Raw genomic sequence first — 10,000 nt, 5'->3', positions numbered from 1 at the left:
CCGAGGAGGTAGACGTGCTCTCCCTGGCGAGGGGGGGACTTAGTGCACTGAGCCGTGCGGCGGCAGGTAGACGTGCTCTCCATCCCGAGGAGGTAGACGTGCTCTCCATCCCAGGAGGTAGACGTGCTCTCCTTCCCAGGAGGTAGACGTGCTCTCCTTCCCGAGGAGGTAGACGTGCTCTCCTTCCCGAGGAGGTAGACGTGCTCTCCTTCCCAGGAGGTAGACGTGCTCTCCTTCCCAGGTGGTAGACGTGCTCTCCCTCGGTGAGTAGACGTGCTCTCCCTGAGCTGGCAGGTAGACGTGCTCTCCATGGCGAGGGGGGACTTAGTGCACTGAGCCGTGCGGCAGGAGGTAGACGTGCTCCCCGCGGCCGGGCGGGCACTTAGCGCGCGGAGGCTGGAACCGCGGGGTAGACGTGGTCCCCGGGACGAGGGCCGCCTGGTATCGCCCGCCCGGCCCCCAACGGCGGCGTAAATGAAGAGAGGCAGTCGGCATGAAACCTTCTTTTATTAAGTGTTGTTTTCATCGAGCGTCTTTCATTAAAGGTTGTGTTCTGAAGCAGTCTTTTCTTCAACAGCGCTGTTCTCCGGGGAGAAGGTCTGCCGGCATCTCTAGAAATCTCCCCCCGCCCCTGACCGCCTCCCCCCCCCGCCCCCGTTGCCGGTTTGCGCGGCGCCCCCCCTCCCGACGTTGCCTCTTGCCGCTACCCCCCGCCCCCCCCCCGCTGCCGGTTTGCGCGGAGCCCCCCCTCCCGACGTTGCCTCTTGCCGCTACCCCCGCCCCCCCCCCCGCTGCCGGTTTGCGCGGAGCTCCCCCTTCCCGCCGTTGCCTCTTGCCGCTACCCCCGCCCCCCCCCCGCTGCCGGTTTGCGCGGAGCCCCCCCCTTCCCGCCGTTGCCTCTTGCCGCTACCCCCCGCCCCCCCCCGCTGCCGGTTTGCGCGGAGCCCCCCCTTCCCGCCGTTGCCTCTTGCCGCTACCCCCCGCCCCCCCCCCGCTGCCGGTTTGCGCGGAGCCCCCCCTTCCCGCCGTTGCCTCTTGCCGCTACCCCCGCCCCCCCCCGCTGCCGGTTTGCGCGGAGGCCCCCCTTCCCGCCGTTGCCTCTTGCCGTTACCCCCGCCCCCCCCCGCTGCCGGTTTGCGCGGAGCGCCCCCGCCTGCCGTTGCCTCTCGCCGCGGCCGCCACCCGCCCCCTCCACACCCCCGGGCCCCCGTTACCGGTTTGCGCGGAGCCCCCCCTCCCGACGTTGCCTCTTGCCGCTGCTGCCACCCCCAGCTCCCCACACCCCCCGGCTCCCGTTAGCGGTTTGCGCGGAGCCCCCCCTTCCCGCCGTTGCCTCTTGCCGCTACCCCCGCCCCCCCCCCCCCGCTGCCGGTTTGCGCGGAGCCCCCCCGCCTGCCGTTGCCTCTCGCCGCGGCCGCCACCGCCCCCCCCACACCCCCCGGCCCCCGTTACCGGTTTGCGCGGAGCCCCCCCTCCCGACGTTGCCTCTTGCCGCTGCTGCCACCCCCAGCTCCCCACACCCCCCGGCTCCCGTTAGCGGTTTGCGCGGAGCCCCCCCTTCCCCCCTTCGCGGGCTGCCGCTTCCCTCCCGGGCTGCCCGGCTGCTCTCTAACCCCTGCGACCGAGGCGGCGCTGTTAGGGCGGCCGTGCCGGTGCCCCTTGCCGCAGCTAGCCTCTCGCCGCTGCCCCTCCCGTCCGTCGTCCCCCGTCCCCAAAAACTTGCTGCTCTCCACGCTGGAGCCTGCACGGGGGAGGTTGCGCTCCGCTCCTCCGGCCCTAAAGCCGCCCTCGCCCGCCCCCCGGCTTGCCGCTTGGCTCGGCTGCCCGCCCGCCCGCTAATCCCCCCAACGCCCCCACCCCAAAAACACCCCAGCCCTACCGCATGCCGCTCCCCCTCTCCCCGCTCTCGCTGACCGCTGCCACCCCCCCCCACCCCTCCCCCCCGAAACAAACCCCCCAGCCCTACCGCATGCCGCTCCCCCTCTCTCCCTAGCCTGCCCCCCCCCGCCGTCGCTTGCTGCCGCCGCCGCCGCCGCCGCCGCCGGGACCCCGCCTCGGTCTGGTGGCGCGCGCTCGGAGATCCCCGGCTACCCGTCCGTCCGTCCCTCCCTCCCGCCCCGCCCCGGGGGAGGGCCCGGGGCAGCGCGGGCAGGCGGGGAGCAAAAAAAGGCGCGGGCGCCAAAAAAACGTCGGGGTCCCGGGGTGGCGGAGGGGGGCGGCGGCGGGGGCGGCGGCGGGTACACGGCGCCGGGTCCAGGGCGCCGGGTCCAGCCCGTCCCGGGGCGGGGACAGGTGGTGTCGTCCGTCCCCGCCCCCGTAACCTGCTCTGAAGCATCCGCTTCCCGCCGCGGTTCGCCCTCCACCCCCCCCGCCGCACACGCAGCTGCCGCTTCCCGCCGCCTCTGCCCCCCGCCCCGGGATCAACCACCCGCCGGGTCCAGCCGGTCCCGGTCCCGGGAACCTGCTCCCGGGGCCAGCCGGAGCCACGCCCCCTCCTCTGACGCTTCCAGCTGCCGCCTCCCCTCCCACCCCCCAAACTCACACTGGCCCTCGCCGGCCCGCCCACCCGCCTACCTGCTTGCCCGCCGCCGCTGGGTGGCGTGCCGGACACTCGCACACAGGTACACAGACAGGGACACAGGGACACAGGCACTCAGGCACACAGGGACACAGGGACACAAGGACACAGGGACACAGGCACTCAGGCACTCAGGCACTCAGGGACACAGGGACACAGGGACACAGGCACTCAGGCACTCAGGGACACAGGGACACAGGGACACAGGGACACAGGCACTCAGGCACACAGGGACACAGGTGGCGGGCCGGAGGCCTCTCTCCACTGTGTGGCAGGGGTCCAAGAGCCACCCCAGCCCAACCCAGAGGGTCTTTTGCACCTCTCTAGAGGCCACCCAGAGACCCCAGGCCGCAGCAGAAGCCTCCCCCGCATGCTCTGCAGGCTTCCGACCCACCCCAGGCCGCACCAGAAGCCTCCCCCGCAAGCTCTGCAGGCTTCCGACCCACCCCTGGCCGCAGCAGAAGCCTCTCCCGCACGCTCTGCAGGCTTCCGACCCACCCCAGGCCGCAGCAGAAGCCTCTCCCGCACGCTCTGCAGGCTTCTCAGCCACCCCAGGCCGCAGCAGAAGCCTCTCCCGCACGCTCTGCAGGCTTCTCAGCCACCCCAGGCCGCACCAGAAGCCTCTCCCGCACGCTCTGCAGGCTTCTCAGCCACCCCAGGCCGCACCAGAAGCCTCCCCCGCACGCTCTGCAGGCTTCTCAGCCACCCCAGGCCGCAGCAGAAGCCTCCCCCGCATGCTCTGCAGGCTTCCGACCCACCCCAGGCCGCACCAGAAGCCTCCCCCGCAAGCTCTGCAGGCTTCCGACCCACCCCAGGCCGCAGCAGAAGCCTCTCCCGCACGCTCTGCAGGCTTCCGACCCACCCCAGGCCGCAGCAGAAGCCTCTCCCGCACGCTCTGCAGGCTTCTCAGCCACCCCAGGCCGCAGCAGAAGCCTCTCCCGCACGCTCTGCAGGCTTCTCAGCCACCCCAGGCCGCACCAGAAGCCTCTCCCGCACGCTCTGCAGGCTTCTCAGCCACCCCAGGCCGCACCAGAAGCCTCCCCCGCACGCTCTGCAGGCTTCTCAGCCACCCCAGGCCGCAGCAGAAGCCTCCCCCCGCATGCTCTGCAGGCTTCCCACCCACCCCAGGCCGCACCAGAAGCCTCCCCCGCAAGCTCTGCAGGCTTCCGACCCACCCCAGGCCGCAGCAGAAGCCTCTCCCGCACGCTCTGCAGGCTTCCGACCCACCCCAGGCCGCAGCAGAAGCCTCTCCCGCACACTCTGCAGGCTTCTCAGCCACCCCAGGCCGCAGCAGAAGCCTCCCCCGCACGCTCTGCAGGCTTCTCAGCCACCCCAGGCCGCACCAGAAGCCTCTCCCGCACGCTCTGCAGGCTTCTCAGCCACCCCAGGCCGCACCAGAAGCCTCCCCCGCACGCTCTGCAGGCTTCTCAGCCACCCCAGGCCGCACCAGAAGCCTCCCCCGCACGCTCTGCAGGCTTCCCACCCACCCCAGGCCGCAGCAGAAGCCCCTCCCGCACGCCCTGCAGGCTTCTCAGCCACCCCAGGCCGCAGCAGAAGCCTCTCCCGCACGCTCTGCAGGCTTCTCAGCCACCCCAGGCCGCAGCAGAAGCCTCTCCCGCACGCTCTGCAGGCTTCTCAGCCACCCCAGGCCGCAGCAGAAGCCTCTCCCGCACGCTCTGCAGGCTTCTCAGCCACCCCAGGCCGCACCAGAAGCCTCTCCCGCACGCTCTGCAGGCTTCTCAGCCACCCCAGGCCGCAGCAGAAGCCTCTCCCGCACGCTCTGCAGGCTTCTCAGCCACCCCAGGCCGCAGCAGAAGCCTCCCCCGCACGCTCTGCAGGCTTCTCAGCCACCCCAGGCCCCAACAGAAGCCTCTCCCGCACGCTCTGCAGGCTTCCGTCCCACCCCAGGCCGCACCAGAAGCCTCCCCCCGCACGCTCTGCAGGCTTCTCAGCCACCCCTGGCCGCAGCAGAAGCCTCCCCCGCACGCTCTGCAGGCTTCTCAGCCACCCCAGGCCGCAGCAGAAGCCTCCCCCGCACGCTCTGCAGGCTTCTCAGCCACCCCAGGCCCCAACAGAAGCCTCTCCCGCACGCTCTGCAGGCTTCCGACCCACCCCAGGCCGCACCAGAAGCTTCCCCCGCACGCTCTGTAGGCTTCTGACCCACCCCAGGCCCCAACAGAAGCCTCCCCCGCACGCTCTGCAGGCTTCTCAGCCACCCCAGGCCGCAGCAGAAGCCTCCCCCGCACGCTCTGCAGGCTTCTCAGCCACCCCAGGCCGCACCAGAAGCCTCCCCCGCACGCTCTGCAGGCTTCTCAGCCACCCCAGGCCGCACCAGAAGCCTCCCCCGCACGCTCTGCAGGCTTCTCAGCCACCCCAGGCCGCACCAGAAGCCTCCCCCGCACGCTCTGCAGGCTTCCCACCCATCCCAGGCCGCAGCAGAAGCCTCTCCCGCACGCCCTGCAGGCTTCTCAGCCACCCCAGGCCGCAGCAGAAGCCTCTCCCGCACGCTCTGCAGGCTTCTCAGCCACCCCAGGCCGCAGCAGAAGCCTCTCCCGCACGCTCTGCAGGCTTCTCAGCCACCCCAGGCCGCAGCAGAAGCCTCTCCCGCACGCTCTGCAGGCTTCTCAGCCACCCCAGGCCGCACCAGAAGCCTCTCCCGCACGCTCTGCAGGCTTCTCAGCCACCCCAGGCCGCACCAGAAGCCTCTCCCGCACGCTCTGCAGGCTTCTCAGCCACCCCAGGCCGCACCAGAAGCCTCTCCCGCACGCTCTGCAGGCTTCTCAGCCACCCCAGGCCGCAGCAGAAGCCTCTCCCGCACGCTCTGCAGGCTTCTCAGCCACCCCAGGCCCCAACAGAAGCCTCTCCCGCACGCTCTGCAGGCTTCCGACCCACCCCAGGCCGCAGCAGAAGCCTCTCCCGCACGCTCTGCAGGCTTCTCAGCCACCCCAGGCCGCAGCAGAAGCCTCTCCCGCACGCTCTGCAGGCTTCTCAGCCACCCCAGGCCCCAACAGAAGCCTCTCCCGCACGCTCTGCAGGCTTCCGACCCACCCCAGGCCGCAGCAGAAGCCTCCCCCGCACGCTCTGCAGGCTTCTCAGCCACCCCAGGCCGCACCAGAAGCCTCCCCCGCACGCTCTGCAGGCTTCTCAGCCACCCCTGGCCGCAGCAGAAGCCTCCCCCGCACGCTCTGCAGGCTTCTCAGCCACCCCAGGCCGCAGCAGAAGCCTCCCCCGCACGCTCTGCAGGCTTCTCAGCCACCCCAGGCCCCAACAGAAGCCTCTCCCGCACGCTCTGCAGGCTTCCGACCCACCCCAGGCCGCACCAGAAGCCTCCCCCGCACGCTCTGTAGGCTTCTGACCCACCCCAGGCCCCAACAGAAGCCTCCCCCGCACGCTCTGCAGGCTTCTCAGCCACCCCAGGCCGCAGCAGAAGCCTCTCCCGCACGCTCTGCAGGCTTCTCAGCCACCCCAGGCCGCACCAGAAGCCTCTCCCGCACGCTCTGCAGGCTTCTCAGCCACCCCAGGCCGCACCAGAAGCCTCTCCCGCACGCTCTGCAGGCTTCCGAACCACCCCAGGCCGCACCAGAAGCCTCCCCCGCACGCTCTGCAGGCTTCTCCGCCACCACAGGCCGCACCAGAGGATCTTTTGCACCTCTCTGGACGCCACCCAGAGACTCCAGGCCGCACCAGAGGCCCCCCCCCCCAACCATTTACAGGCTGCAGTGCCAGCCTAGGCCCCGCTGGCAGCCTCCCTTGTCTGCTTTGGAAGGCCTCCCATCCACTCCAGACCTGCCTGGAGGCCTCCCTCGACTGCTCCCGGGGCCCTCGAAGCCACCCTAGGCCTTTCTGGAGGACCTGCTCGACCGCTCGGGCGGCTTCTGACGCACCCTCGGCCATCCGGCGCCCAGCAGCTCCCAGGGCCAGGCACCGGCCTCCCCCTCCGGCCGCCCCTGGGGCCGGGGGTGGCTCGGACTCGGCGCCCCCAACGTGTCGTCCCGTCCCCCCCCGCCCCGCACCGCCGAACATTCGCTGCAGCCGAGGGCTTGCCGCTCGACGCCTACCCCACCCGCCCAGCCCCCCGCTGCGGCCCGGCGCTGCCCCGGCCGCTGCGCCCCGCCTCTCATCGCTCCCCCCCACCCGGCAACCGGCCGCCGGGCACGGCAAGTCCCAGGGCAGGGAACAGGTGCTGCCGGGACCCCCGTGCTGGCTGCCGGCTTCCCGGGGCTGCCCCGGGCACGGACAGGTCGCCCCCCCCGCCCCGGCGAATGTTCACCGAACTGGCTGCCGGCTGCCTTCGAGCAGCCCCCGCCCCCCGCCACTATCGTCCCCCCCGCCCCCCCCTCCGCCTCCGCTGCCGCTTCTCCCCGCACCGCCTCCACTGCCTCCCCCCGCCGCCGGCGAACGAGTCGCCGGATCCGTAGGGTGCCGGGAGCCCGAACGGCGAGCGGCTCCGGCTGCTGCCGGGACCGCGGGGATTCGAGCCGCTCCGGCCGCGGCCGGGACCCCCGTGCCGGAAGCCGGCATCCCGGGACGGCCCCGGGACGGCCCCGGTCGCCGGCCGGGTGACGTTCAGCGAAGCGGCTGCCGCCAGTCTTTGGGCCTCCCCCGTGCCGGGGCCGCGGGGATTCGAGCCGGTCCGGCCGCGGCCGGGATCCGGGGCCGGACGATGGCTTCCCGGGCCGGTCCCGGTCGCCTCCCGGGTGACGTTCACCGAAGCGGCTGACGGCTGTCTCCGAGCACCCCCCCCCCCCTCCGCCTCCGCTGCCGCTTCTGCCCGCACCTCCTTCACTGCCTCCCCCCCCCGCCCGCGAACGAGTCGCCGGATCCGTAGGGTGCCGGGAGCCCGAACGGCGAGCGGCTCCGGCTGCTGCCGGGACCGCGGGGCTTCGAGCCGCTCCGGCCGCGGCCGGGACCCCGTGCCGGAAGCCGGCATCCCGGGACGGCCCCGGGACGGCCCCGGTCGCCGGCCGGGTGACGTTCACCGAAGCGGCTGCCGGCTGTCTTCGAGCCCCCACCCCTGCCGTGGCCGCGGGGATTCGCCCCGGTCCGGCAGCTGACGGTTCCCTGTGCCGGACGCCGGCTTCCCGGGACAGCCCCGGGACACCCCCGGTCGCCTCCCGGGTGACGTTCACCGAAGCTGCTGCCGCCTGTCTTTGTCCCCCCCCCGCCGTGCTCTCCCTCAGCCGGGAGGTAGACGTGCTCTCCCTCGGCGAGTAGACGTGCTCTCCCTCGGCGAGTAGACGTGCTCTCCCTCGGCGAGTAGACGTGCTCTCCCTGGGCGAGTAGACGTGCTCTCCCTGGGCGAGTAGACGTGCTCTCCCTGGGCGAGTAGACGTGCTCTCCCTGGGCGAGTAGACGTGCTCTCCCTGGGCGAGTAGACGTGCTCTCCCTGGGCGAGTAGACGTGCTCTCCCTGGGCGAGTAGACGTGCTCTCCCTGGGCGAGTAGACGTGCTCTCCCTGGGCGAGTAGACGTGCTCTCCCTCGGCGAGTAGACGTGCTCTCCCTGGGCGAGTAGACGTGCTCTCCCTCGGCGAGTAGACGTGCTCTCCCTGGGCGAGTAGACGTGCTCTCCCTCGGCGAGTAGACGTGCTCTCCCTCGGCGAGTAGACGTGCTCTCCCTGGGCGAGTAGACGTGCTCTCCCTCGGCGAGTAGACGTGCTCTCCCTGGGCGAGTAGACGTGCTCTCCCTCGGCGAGTAGACGTGCTCTCCCTCGGCGAGTAGACGTGCTCTCCGCGGAGATCGCGCTTGTCGCCAAGGGGTCGCTGTTGCGCTCTGCCTCCGCCTACGTCATCGTACAAGCCGGCGTGATTTCTGCGACCTGCCGCTGGGCGGAGGTCGGCTGGTTGTGCGCTCGCGGAGCTGACGGCCCTCCAGTTCCGTATATGAGGGAACGAGTGACGCCGAGCACTCCTAGGGCAGCGCTGCCGAGCGGCTGCTCCAAGCCACCCGCCAGGCGGCTGGGCAGGGGTCCGTCTGGCTTCTCGGTGGCTTTCCCCCGGGTCAGAGAGGGGACCCGCGGGGCCGAGCAAAGGCGCGGCGGTTTGGAGCGGCCGCTGGCGCACCCTCAGCGGTGTTGGATGGGTTTCGCTCGTCCGTGAGCCGGAGCCCAGCCCGGGCTCGGCAACGAAAGAGGGGAAAAGAAAAAAAGTTGACGAGTGGCTGGCGCCGGCCACTGCCGAAGTGTGGAACCCCCAAAGCGAAGTTTGCCCGGTGGGGCACGGGGGCAGAGAAAGCCGGGGAGACGTGGTGCCGGCGTCGGTCCCACCAAGAATGGAAAGCAAGCCCGTCCAGGCACGGCGAGAGAGAGCCCGGTAAGGGGCAGAGAGAGTTCCCAGCACTGGACCCTCTTCACGGGGGTTCCCCCCCATGGCCAAAGCCGCAGCCCGCGGGGGCACGGCATCTAAGGGAAAAGCCAGCGGCGGTGACTGGCCACTCGTATGCTATGGAGCCCGGCATGGGGGGAGGAGGGCAAGCCGGTGCCCCAGCACGGCTTCCTCCTGGCTCCAGAGGGGCGCCCCGTGATGGAGATGTAACTCGGTGCAGCTTTGAGGGAAAATGCAAGCCCACGTTTCGGGGAGGCAGAGGTGCCCTGTGAGCCGGTGCGGCCCGGTGCAGCTTGCCCCCCCCCCATCTCTGGAGGGCGCCCCGTTTGCTCCTCCGGCGTGTTGCCCGCACGCCGAGCCCCGTGCCTGCTGGCTGCTCCCGAGGGCGGTGGCGGGTGCGCGTGGCTGTGTCTGTCCCAGAAGAGCGAGGCCGTGGGGCCTCCGCTGGCTTCCTTTCCTTCTGTCCTTGTTGATCGATGAGGCCTTTCGGGTCGCGTCGGAAAGGGCCCCCGGCCGGCAGGGCAAGGGCGGTCTTCCTTTCCACTTCGCTTCCCGTCGCGTGTGAGGTGTCGTCCTCGTTCCCCCAGCCCCGAGCGGCTCGAGCGGGGGGGAGCCGTGGCGTTAGCGGCCCGGCGCGTGCCTTGCCGCATCCTCCCCTTTCCACCTCCCCCCCGGCGCTGGGGCAGGGTTCGGGGACCGGTCTACCGCAACCGGCTTTGTGACTGCTGCGTGGCCCCGTGAGTTTTCAGGTGTCCTAAAACGCGTGAGGCGCCGGTGTCGTCCTCGGTTCCGGGTACCCGCGGGTGCCGGCCGCGAGCAGCTGCGTGTGGCGGGGGTTGGCCGAGCCGAGAGCGAGGCGGCGGCGTCGCAAAATTTAAAAGGGGCTAAAAGCGGCGCCGCGCGTGAGGCCTCACCTGCCCGGGTGGGGTCCCCGAGGGTTCCTCCCTAAATGAAACCTCTAGCCTGAGAGGGGCGGCTTTGTGGCCCGTCCCCCCGCCCGCTGCCGAGCGAGCCGCCCCGGCTCTAAGGTCCTGGCGTGCCGGGGGCGCGCCCCGTTTCCGCGGGTCGCTGTCTCCTCTAGCACGTCCCGGTGCTCCCGT

Source organism: Melanerpes formicivorus, unplaced genomic scaffold (assembly GCF_026170545.1).
Source record: "Melanerpes formicivorus ecotype bairdi unplaced genomic scaffold, bMelFor1.0.p_v2 SCAF_541, whole genome shotgun sequence".
Classification (NCBI taxonomy): Eukaryota; Metazoa; Chordata; class Aves; order Piciformes; family Picidae; genus Melanerpes; species Melanerpes formicivorus.
This window is presented reverse-complemented; position numbering follows the sequence as displayed.